The sequence below is a fragment of the Myotis yumanensis genome, unplaced genomic scaffold (genome assembly GCF_028538775.1).
Source record: "Myotis yumanensis isolate MYYU_CA2020_CCGP unplaced genomic scaffold, mMyoYum1.0.hap1 SCAF_2, whole genome shotgun sequence".
NCBI lineage: Eukaryota > Metazoa > Chordata > Mammalia > Chiroptera > Vespertilionidae > Myotis > Myotis yumanensis.
In genome coordinates, this window is record NW_027223753.1 from 35,510,625 (window position 1) to 35,523,183 (window position 12,559).

At 38.1% G+C, this 12,559-nt stretch overlaps 1 protein-coding gene across 1 annotated transcript in view; it reads left to right on the forward strand.

The window, feature by feature from the left end:
- The window catches only part of CUNH1orf185 (chromosome unknown C1orf185 homolog), a 35,693-nt gene that overhangs the window by 9,346 nt on the left and 13,788 nt on the right, over positions 1-12,559 (forward strand). The gene's annotated exons all lie outside the window — the stretch shown is intronic.

Here is a 12,559-nt window from a genome sequence, read left to right on the forward strand (position 1 = left end):
AATGTTTTCAAATATTTTTTTGATACCATGTCATTAGCATTGTTGTCTTTCAGTTTTGAAAGGGTATCTACAGTTATTTTTCAGTCTGAGGGACAATAACATGAGCTAAATTTAAATACTCAAACTAGTTAGTGTTTGCATTATATGACACTGAAAAACTAAATGAAAATGTCTCCTTGCATAGTTGCTTCCCTATATCTCTATATTGTGATTTATAGGGTGAAGATAAACGTCTAAGAAAAACAAAGCAAAATTGCCAGGCCTATCAGAGGAAAGAGAGAGATATGGAGATAAGAGGATACTCAGATAACCAGATAACCTAACAGAACTAACTAATTAAAATTAAGGATTTATTAAGCCTTCATTATATTAGAAGCTCTGCCCTCCCCCTCTCCCCCCCCTCCCACTACATTGAGGATAGTAATATAAACCCTACATTCAAGGTGCTAGTTAGTTAGTACAAGTGTGAAAGGCAGACACATAATTAACTTTTTTAATCTAAATGTCAAAAAAGTGCGACGTAAAACAAGGGAGAGACCAGTAGAAACTCGAAACTGTGATGTAGATAAACAAAACAAATACTTTAGAGGTTTTATAACATGAATAGTAAAATAGCAACAAAATGATAAGATGTCAAAGTTTCATTATACATTTTGAATATTGAACTCAAGTTGAACTTAATGTTTATTCATTTGTTTAACAAACATTTTTTGAGTGCCTTAAATATGGCAACACTGGTTTTGGCACTTAGTCTACATAAAGAAATAAGACATGAGTCCAGACCTAGATGATCCCAAAGTTAGTAGAGAAGAAAAACATAAACGAAAAATTAGAACATCCGACTAATAAAAGGGTAATATGCTAATTAGGTCAGGAGACCTTCCGGACGTCCTTCTGGACAAAGCCACGGTGGTGGGGCTGAGGCACAGGCAGTTAGGGGCAATTAGGCCGGGAGGGGAGGGCAGTTGGGGGTGATCAGGCCAGCAGGGTGGGGGAAGTTGGGGGTGATTAGGCCGGCAGGGAAGGAAGTTGGGGGCGAGCAGGCTGGCAGGGGGGGGGACAGTTGGGGGCAATCAGGCCAGCAAGGAGGGGCAGTTGGGGGCGAGAAGGCCAGTGGCGGGGGGGGGGGGAGTTAGGGGCAATCAGGCAGGCAGGCAGGTGAGTGGTTAGGAGCCAGCGGTCCTGGATTGCGAGAAGGATGTCTGACTGCTGGTCCCTGTGGATCGGGCCTAAACCGGCAGTCAGACATCTCCTGAGGGGTCCCAGATTGGAGAGGGTGCAGGCCAGCTGAGAGACACACACCCCCACACACACGAATTTTGTGCACCGGGTCACTAGTAATGTGATAAGAGCCACAAAATTGAAGAAATGCAGACAAGGAAGCATAAAATAAGAAAGGCTTCACAGAGAAGACATATTTAGCTGGGTTTGAAAAGTGAATAGAAGTTTTCCAAGAGGAAAAATAAACAAAGGACAATATGTCCAAAGGCTTGTAGCTATGTAAGGCAGTATGTTCAGAAAAATTGTGTAACATTTGGAGCCTAGGATTTATAGAAGGGAATGGTGGAAAAAGATCCTGGAGATGACATTGTGAGGAGCCTTATTTGCAGTTTAAGGATTTTGGATTTTACCATATGCTTTACAAATCCACTATAGGCATTATGGAATTATGGTTAAGAGCATAGACTGAAGAGGTTAGAATAGTTACTCTACGACTACTAGCTGTGTAGTTTTAGGCAAGTTACTTAACTTCTCTCTGTCTCAATTTCCTCACCTGCAAAATGAGGATGACTTCATCTCCATAGAATTGCCATGGGAATTAAATGAATTAACATATAAAAAGCACTCAAAATAGTACCTGGCCACATAGTGAGCACCATAGAAGTATACTGTTATTATTATGGAAGGGCTTTAAGCAGGCAGGCTTACTGATCAAATTAATTCTAAAGTTATTAAAGAAAGCTCTGACTTTCAAACGAAGGATAGTTTGAAATAGAGATAGCATTGCAGAGAAAACAACTGTTTCTATGTTATGTTGAAATAAAGTTTTAAAAAGCAAAAAAATTGTTTCTATGTATGTATTTAATATTAATTGAATTTACTGACACTCATCATATACTAGGAATTTTGCTAGGTACTATTGATATAATGGTGTCTTCAGATCTCATGGTGGATACATACAAAAAGACAATTAAAAAATGTCATGAGTGCTATAATAGAAGAAGCACATACTAGTATATAGAGGTACCAAATTTTAATTAGGTTGTTTATTGTTCATTCAGCAAATATATAGTAAGTGCTTATATGCCAGGCACTGTTCTAGGCAACTGGAAATTTAGTAGCGAACAAGAGAGACAAGAGTCCCTGTTCTCATGAGATTTATAGTCTAGTGGGAGAGATAAATCATGTATAAGTAAACACAAATTTAGGACTCTGGATGGTCAGTGAAAGGAGCCTAATTCAGAATGAAAGATATAATAAAACATAGTATAGGTAGTGTTTTCCTCAGCCACAACCAGTTTCAGTATATTAAAGACTCTTTTCCATATTGTCACTCTTTTTCTCATCTCAGTCTCTGCCTGTGTGTTGGCCTCTTTCTCTCCTACAACAACAGACAAGCAGGAGGGTGGAAATTATTATTTCGTTGTTGTTAAGCCTCACCCAAGGATATTTTCTCTATTTATTTTTTAGAGAGTGGAAGGGAGGGGGAGAGACAGAGAGAAACATTGATGTGAATGAGACACATCAATTGGTTGCCTCCTGCATGAGTCCCGACCAGAGCCAGAGATCGAGCCTGCAAAGGAGGTATATGCCCTTGACTGGAATCGAACCTAGGACCCTTCAGTCCGAGGGCCGATGCTCCAATCACTGAGTCAAATTGGCTAGGGTGAAAATTATTTTTTAAATGTGTCTTAATTAATATAGAACTACAGCTTGGTTTCTAAAAGAGGTCTTATTGTGAAATACAACATACATACTAAGGAATATACAAACACAGTTTCAAGAATAATAAGTGGAATTTTTACACCCACTACCCAGACTAAGAAATAGAACATTACCAGTACCTTTGATGTGTCCTGAATCTTTACCTCTTACATCCCACACTCCCACCCCTCACTGAAGGACCCACTATTCTACAATTGCGATTAACTATGTCCTTGCCTTTCTTTACAGTTTTACCATGAATGTTATAGATTCTTGAACAATATATTATTAAATTTTGTATGTTTTAGGGCTCCCTTTTTGTGCAATATTACTCATTCAAGTTGGCACATGTACCCATAGTTCATTATTTTTATTGTTATATGGCATTCAATTTTATAAATATATCAAATTTTATGTTATGGATGTTTGGTTTGTTTTTACTTGTGTGTGTTTTTTTTTTAAGGAAATGTCTATGGGGAATATATCTAACCGTAGAATTGCTGACTTATGGGGTATGAGCATGTTCAATATTATTAGATAATTACAAATTGTGTTCCAAAGTAGCTGTATCAATATGCATTAAAGGCATGAATAAGTGATAGGATTGCTCCACATCTTCAAAAAAAAGTGACATTTTTAGGCTCCTAAATTTTTGACAATCTGATGACTGTGTAAAAGCATCTCACTACAGCTTTTATTTTTCAAGCAGTTTTAGGTTCAGAGCAAAATTGAGCAGAAAGTACAGTTTCCAGATACCCCTTCCCCCACATCCTCACCCACTATCAACATCCAGAATGGTACATTTATTACAATTAATGAACTTGTGCTGACAATCTTTATCACCCAAAGTCCATAGTTTACATTAGGATTCATGCTTGGTGATACACACTCAATGGGTTTTGGGAAAAAAATATATATAGTCAAGCGACTATATATAGTAGGAGAGAGAGAATGGGAGAATGGAAGTGAGGGGGAGAGTGATCCACCATTAGAGTATCATATAGGATAGTTTCACTGCCCTAAAAATCCTGTTGTTCTTTGCCTGTTCATTCCTCCCTCGCCTCTAAGCCCTGGCAAACACTGATCATTTTACTGTTTCCATAGTTTTGCCTTATTCAGAATGTCATGTAGTTGGAATCATATAGTATAGCCCTTTTAGATTGTGTTTTTTTTTTTCACTTAGCAATATGCATTTAAGGTTTTCCCTGACTTTTTGAGGATTGATAGCACATTGCTTTTTAGCACTGAATAATATTCCATTGTATGGATATACCACAGTTTTTTTTATCCACTCCCTTACTGAAGGACATCTTGGCTGCTTACAAGTTTTGGCAATTATGGATAAAGCTGCTATACACATCCATGTGGAGGTTTTTGTGTGGACATAAGTTTTCAATTTATTTGGGTAAATACCAATGATCATAATTGCTGGGTAGAATGGTAAGAGGTGTTTAGTTTTGTAAGAAACTGCTGAACTGTCTGCCAAAGTGGCTGTACTGGTTTACATTCACACTAGCAATGAACAAGAGGTCCTGTTATTTCATATCTTCAGCATTTGCTAGTCAGTGTTTTGGATTTTCACCATTATAATAGGTATATAGTGCATTTCATTCTTTTAATTTGCTTTTCCCTAATGACATATGAAGTTGAACATCTTTTCATATGTTTATTTACCATCTGTATATCTTCTATGGTGAGGGGTCTGTTAAAATGTTTTGCTCATTTTAAATCAGGTTGTTCATTTTCTAATGTTGAGTTTAAGAGTTCATATATATATTTTTAATGTTTTTCTTGAGTTTTACAGAGGGAGAATAGAGAGATAGAAACATTAAAGCAGTGGTTCTCAACCTTCCTAATGCCGCGACCCTTTAATACAGTTCCTCATGTTGTGGTGACCCCCGAGTTCATTGTTACAAACTGAACATAATTAAAGCATAGTGATGAATCACAAAAACAATATGTAATTATATATGTGTTTTCCGATGGTCTTAGGCGACCCCTGTGAAAGGGTCGTTCGACCCCCAAAGGGGTCGCGACCCACAGGTTGAGAACCGCTGCATTAAAGAAAGAGAAACAACATCGATCAGCTGCCTCCTACACACCCCCTACTGGGGATCAAGCTCACAACCCAGGCATGTGCCCTGACCTGGAACCAAACTGGTGACTTCTTGGTTCCTGGGCCTATGCTCAACCACTGAGCCACACCAGCTGGGCATCTTTTATATATTTTTAGTAACAGTCTTTTTACAAGGTATGTCTTTTGCAAACATTTTTACCCAGTCTGTGACTTGTCTTCTCATTCTCTTGATATCTCACTATAGTCTTAATTTATATTTTCTTGCTAAAAAGGGTGATTGTCTTTTCTAAAGATCATTGGCCATTATGGTTTTCTCTTATGTAAAATGCCTATCTAAATCTTACCTCTTTATCTATCAGTTTGTCTTTTTATTTTTATTTATTTATTTATTTTTTTAAATATATTTTATTGATTTTTTACAGAGAGGAAGGGAGAGAGATAGAGAGTTAGAAACATCGATGAGAGAGAAACATCGATCAGCCGCCTCCTGCACATCTCCTACTGGGGATATGCCCGCAACCCAGGTACATGCCCTTCACCGGAATCGAACCCGGGACCCTTGAGTCCACAGGCCGACGCTCTATCCACTGAGCCAAATCGGTTTCGGCCAGTTTGTCTTTTTATTATAAAACTTTAAAATAGTTATTTATTCTGGATAAATAATCCTTTGTCAATTATGTTAATTTTTATATCTTCACCCAATCTGTGGTTTTCCTTTTCACAATTTTTGTGGTATATTTTGATAAACAAAAACTTCTTTTATTTTTAATGTAGCCTAAGCCAGTGATGGCAAACCTTTTGAGCTCGGCGTGTCAGCATTTTGAAAAACCCTAACTTAACTCTGGTGCCGTGTCACATATAGAAATTTTTTGATATTTGCAACCATAGTAAAACAAAGACATATTTTTGATATTTATCTTATATATTTAAATGCCATTTAACAAAGAAAAATCAACCAAAAAAATGAATTCGCGTGTCACCTCTGACACACATGTCATAGGTTCGCCATCACTGGCCTAAGCCCTTTCTTTTATGATTATTTTGTTCCCTACTCCAAAGTCATAAAGATACTGCATATTGTTTTCTAAGAGTTTTATAGTTTTGACTACATAGGCCTTTAATCAATTTGGAATTGATGTCTGTGTTTGGTGTAAATAGGAATCCAATTTCACATTTTTCCCATATGTCCAAATCTCTAGTAACATTTACTGAAATTCTTTTGGAATCTTGAGGGGAACTACAGTGCAGTTTTAGATCAATTTGAAAAAAAAAACAACCAGTTCTTTACAATATTTTCTAATCTATGAACATGATGTTTCTCTGTATTTATGTTTTCTTTAATAGCCTTCAATAAAGCTTTATAATTACTTTCACAAAAGCCTTGTAGGAATTTTATTAGAGGAATATTTACGTGTTTATGCTCTTGCATATGATTTTTAAGTGAACTTTTTAATTTGGAATAATTGCAAAGATGATATACCATTCTATTATACCTTTCACCCAGTTTACCCCAATGTTAAAATATTAAATTAACATGGTACATTTGTCAAAACTAAGAAACCAACATTGCTACATTAGTTAATAGCAATATTTATTTGGCAGACTTTATTTAGATTTCACCAGTTTTTACACAAATGTACTTTGCTCCTTCAAGATCTAATTCAAGACACCATGTTGCATTTGTCTCTTTAGTTTTCTTTGCTCTGTGAATGTCTTTCCTTGCTTTACCTGACCTTTACAGTTTTAAGGAGTGCTGGTCATGTATTTTGTAAGCTGCCCTTCGATTTGAGTTTATCTGATGTTTTTCTCATTATTATATTGGGGTTATGAATTTGGGGAAAGAATGCCACTGAAGTAAAATTGATAAAAGTTTTTAAATATTTTATTGATGTGTATGTAATTACTTACAATAGACTGCAAAGACCTTAGATGTTCCAATGAACACTGACAAGTGTATACACATCCCATCACCACCCAAAACAAGCTACAGAAAATTTTTATCGTCTGAAAAAGTTCCTTCATATCAGCTCTACCCTTTTCAGTGAAGCACTTTCTGATTTCTGTCAACAAAGTTTAGTTTTTATCCATTCCTGGATTTCGTACGAATGAAATAATACAATACATATCTTTGATGTCTGGCTTCTTTCACTTAACACACATTTTTGGGACTCACCCATGTTATTGTGTGTATTAGGACTTTTTTCCTATTGATAAGTAATGTTCCATGGAATGAATATGTAACAATTGGTTTATGTATTCCTTTGCTGGACATTTGAATTATTTTCAGCTTTTGACTAGTATGAATAAGGCTGCTCTAAATATTCATGTACTTATAGTGAACATATATTTTCACTTTTCTTGGGAAAATACCTGAACATGAAATTGGTGGGGCTTGGGTAGACATATGTGCAACTTCATAAGAAAATGCCAAACAGATTTCCAAAGGGGCTGTAACTTACTTCACTCCCATCCATAATAAGTGAGAGTTTCAGTTGCTCTAGATTCTTGCTAACCTTTAGTGTTATTAGTATTTTTTATTTTAGCTATTTTAATGGGTGTGAAATGGTATTTCAGTATGCTTTTGGTTTACATTTCTCTGATAACTAAAGATATTGAGTAACTTTTCATGTGTTCATTGGTCAGTTGTATTTTTTTTTTTTTATGATCTGTCTGTTTAAGTCTTTTGCCCATTTTTAAATTGGGTTGTTTGTGTTCTTTTATATTTGTTTTTTAAATTAATGACTTAACAGTTCTTAATATAAGTTGGATACAAGTCTATTATGAGATATATATGTTATGAACATGTTTTCACTGACTGTGGCTTGTCTGTTCTTTTTTACGATAGTATCATTTGGTCGGCAGAAAGTTTTAATGTTAATGAAGTCCAATCTATAATTTTTTTCCTTTTAACAGAAATTCATATGCTTTCTAACAAATATTTATTTTTCTCAATTTGCTTAGATATTCTCTTGTCTTTTGTTTTAGTTGCTCTATAATGTTGGGTTTTTTTGTCTAGGTCTATGAGGTAGAGGTCAAGGTTCATCTTTATCCATGATGATACCCAGTTGTTCCAGAAAATTTTGTTTAAAAGACCTTTATTTCCATATTGAACTTATTTGCAACTTAGATTGAAAATCAATCTACTATATATATGTTTGTTTATTTGTTGAATTCTGTATTCCTTTTAGTGAACTATTTGTATGTCTTTAAATAATACTGTACTGTCTTGCTTACAGTAGCTTTATAGTGAGTGATGGAATTAAGTATTGTAAATCCTATAACTATATTTTCCTTTGCTCAAGAATCTTTTGGGGCCCTGACCAGTGTGGCTCAGTTGGTTGAGTGTCAGCCCTTCACTGAAAGGTTGGTGGTTTGATTTCCAGTCAGGGCACATGCCCAGGTTACAGGCTTGATCCCCTGTGTGTGGAGGGCAACTGATTGATGTTTCTTCCTCTCCCTCTCCCTCTAAAAATCAATAAAAACTATATTTTTTTAAAGAATATTTTTGCTGGATGCATATCCATGAATACTTGACTACAACATAATAAAAAAATTTTAATCTCGGAGGAAGCAAGATGGCGGCGATATAGGCAGACGCGTCCCAGGTCTTGTCCCGGAGCAAACGGAGTAAGCAGCTGAAACTAATAACACCCACCCCGAATTGGCAAATTTACTCAGCTGGTGAGACGGCTTGCAGCCTGGAAGGGCAGACCTCCCCTGGAAAGGTTAAAAACCAGGGATCTGGGCAGGAAAGTTTGCCAGACCTGAGCCCAGAGGGTCGGAGGGAGACCGCATGGCAGACAACCGCGTCTCTTGGGACAGACACAGACCCTGACCAGGGTAAGGAGTTCCGCGGGTTTGCTGGCGCCAGGAGATTTGAGATTTGGATTTTGTGATTGCGGAGAACTGAGACTAAAGGGGGCATCCTGAGGAACTGATCAGACCGTGCAGTGCCCATAAGAGAGGAGCGTTTCCCAGACCATGCAGTGCTGGTAAGAGGAGCGTTTCCCAGACCGGTAAGAGGAGCGTTTCCGCGGCCGGCCGGCCGGCGTTTGTCTGTTTCTTTGTTTTCACTGAACCCTGCTCATAGGACAGTTCGGATACAGACACTCACCTGTGCTGAAGAGAGGGTGAAGGTGCAGACGAGGGGAATCTGGGGAGAGGCTGAGGAAAGAGGGGGAGCCGGAGGAGGTGGCAGCGAATTGAGTGCTGAGACCCCCCTGGGCCCAGGACTGGGGCAGCCATTCCTCCAGAGGGTGGAATTCCTCCCCCCAGCCCCCCAGGCAAGGAGCACAGCCACACCCAGATTCCACCCTGTATGAGATAAAGGACTAAAACAAGCTGATTAGTCCCTGGGAGTTACCAGGGTCTGGCCTATAGAGGGATTTTCAGTCCCACCAACAACACAGAGCAGGGTAAGGATTAAAAAAGGATAGAGAAGCTGTATAGCCTCAGAGGCCAACCCAAAAACACTGCCACCCAGAGGTTGAGCCACAAACTGACTCTTAGGGGAATACAAATTAAGGCAGACTGGATCACAAATACGGCCTGCTTTAAAATCAGGACTGTGATTTACAACACGGAGGAACAGTGTAATGCAGGCAACACTCTCCTAAATACCTGGCAGGACCAAGGCGAACCAGGCTGAAGAGTAGAAGAACCGAAAGACCATCACTACTGCAAATTTTTTCTTTTTCTTTTTAATTTTTTCACCTTTTTACTAAGAAACCAATTTTTTTTTCTCTTTTTCTTCTTTTTCCATCACCTGATCTTACCCTTTCAATTACCACATTTTTATTTTTAACCAGTATTATTACTCCTACCATTTTACCATTTTTTAAAGTGCCATTTTATTTTCTCTTTATTTTCTTTTGGGATTAGTGTTCTCCATTCTATTTTCATCGTTCCTTTAGCATTAATTTTCCCTATCTCAATTCCACCTCTTTGCTAAAACCCTCTTCCTTACTTTTCCCCTTTTGGTGTCCTGTTTCTCTTACCCTATTCCTGCTCCAGACCTTCCCAATTCCCTCTTTTTACCCCCTGTCTAATTCCACCCTACTTATATATCCTATTTCCAATCTACTGCTCTAAATCCTTATACACCTATTCTTTATCCTTCTTCACTTTCCAACCATTTTTTTTTCTCTCTTATCTTTCTATTGTTTTCTCGATTGTTGAATATATTGGGCTTTTTTTTTTTTTTTTTTTTTTTAATTTGTTTGTTTGTTTTGTTTTGTGTTTTTTCTTCTTTTTTAGGACTGGTTGTGAGGTTGTTTTTCTTTTTCTTTTTCTTTTTCTTTTTTTTTTCTGCTGGTTTTTCCCTTCCCTCCCCCACCCCACCCCAGCTATTTTTGTGCTTCTGTTTTCCCTTACCCCTCTGGATATTATTGGTGGTTTGTAGTTTGCATTCATCTCCAGGGATCTGTTGCTGGAATTTGTTGAGATTAGTGGCAGTTCTATTGGAGTTTGCTCCTCATACGGGGAGTCTCTTCCCCACTTCTACTTCATTCTCTTTTTTCGCTCTCTTTTTTCCCCCCTCTTTTTTCCCAATTCTATTTTTGCACTCCTTTTTTGTTTGTTTTTTTCTTATTTTTCTTTTCTGTTCTCTCTTTTATCTTCTTCTCTTCTTTCTCCCTTATCCCCTAATTCTCTTAATTCGGTTGGTCACCTTTATTTGGAGTTATTAATATTGTGAATATACTTGTGTTCAGTGCCTGGTACGTTGTGCCTTGCTCTGTTGTATTTTGTGCCTTTAAATCAACGCAGCAGATCCAAGCAACAGCAGCCCCCTGATCACCGCAGCCTCCTGATCACCACAGCCTCCTGATCACCACACCCTCTGTCTGTGGAACAGCAACTGTACGTGAAGCCTCCCCCCACCAGCCAGAAGAGCCAACACAGCTGTGAACAACACCCACCAGAGGAGCTGCTGCCAACTGGAAAGCAGCTGCTACCGCAACCGTCTGAGCAGCAACCACAACCCAAGGAGCCCCTGCCACCCAGGGAGCAGCCACTGAACACCTCAACATCTACATATGTCAGCGAGATCAAACATGGGTAGGCAAAGAAACCCCCAAAGGAAAGAAAAGGAGGACTCGCCAGAAAAGCAGCTAAGTGAGACAGAGATATGCAACATGACGGAAAAAGAATTCAGAATAAGGTTCCTAGAGTACATGCACCACATGTTCAAGAAGCAAGAAGAAACAGATGAAAAACTCAACTACTTATGCAAGAAGCTAGAAGAAACAGATGAAAAAATCAACAACTTAAGTAAGTCCCAAGAAGAAATGAAGAGTGACATAGCTTCAATAAAAAACTCCATTGAAAGTATCAACAGTAGACTGGGAGAAGCGGAGGACCGAATTAGTGAATTAGAAGACAAGGAAGCAAAACACACTCAAACTGTACGGCAAATGGAGAAAAAAATTAAAAGACAGGAGGAGAGCCTAAGGGAGCTTTGGGACAACATGAAACGAAACAACATACGAATAATAGGGGTGCCAGAACAACAGAAAGATGAACATGGATTAGAAAACCTATTCGAAGAAATAATATCAGAAAACTTCCCTGAGGTGGGGAAGAAAAAAGTCACACAAGCCCAGAGAGTCCCAAACAAGGTGAACCCGAAAAGACCCACACCAAGACACATCATAATTACCATGGCAAATGTTCAGGATAAAGAGAGAATCTTACAGGCTGCAAGAGAGAGACGGAAAGTAACATACAAGGGATCTCCCATTAGATTATCAAATGATTTCTCAACAGAAACACATCAGGCCAGAAAAGAATGGACGGAAATCTACAAAGTGATGCAAAGCAAAGGACTGAATCCAAGAATACTCTATCCAGCAAGGCTATCATTCAAAATTGAAGGGGAAATAAGAAGCTTCACAGACAAAAAAGGGCTAAGGGAGTTTATCACCACCAAGCCAGCCATGCAAGAAATGCTAAAGGGACTGGTGTAAAAAGAAGAAATATCAAGCTCAGAAAGAAAACAGCCACACACACACACACAAAAAGAAATGGCTACAAACAAATACCTTTCAATAATAACTTTAAATGTAAATGGACTAAATGCTCCAACCAAAAGACATCGAGTGGCTGAATGGATAAAAAAACATGACCCATACATCTGCTGTCTACAAGAGACCCACCTCATTAGAAGGGACTCACACAGACTGAAAGTGAAGGGATGGAAAAATATCTTTCACGCAAATGGAAAGGAAAAGAAAGCTGGGGTAGCAATACTTATATCTGACAAAGTACATCTCAAAGTGAAGGCCATAACCAGAGATAAGGAAGGCCACTTCATAATACTAAAGGGATCAATACAACAAGAAGATATAACCCTGGTAAACATATATGCACCCAATGCAGGAGCACCCACATACATAAGAAAACTTCTGGAAGATATCAGGGGAGAGATCGACAACAATACAATCATAGTAGGGGACTTTAATACACCACTGACATCACTGGATAAATCCGCTAGACAAAAACTCAGCAAAGAAACAGCAATCCTAAATGACTCACTAGATCAGATGGACTTAATTGACA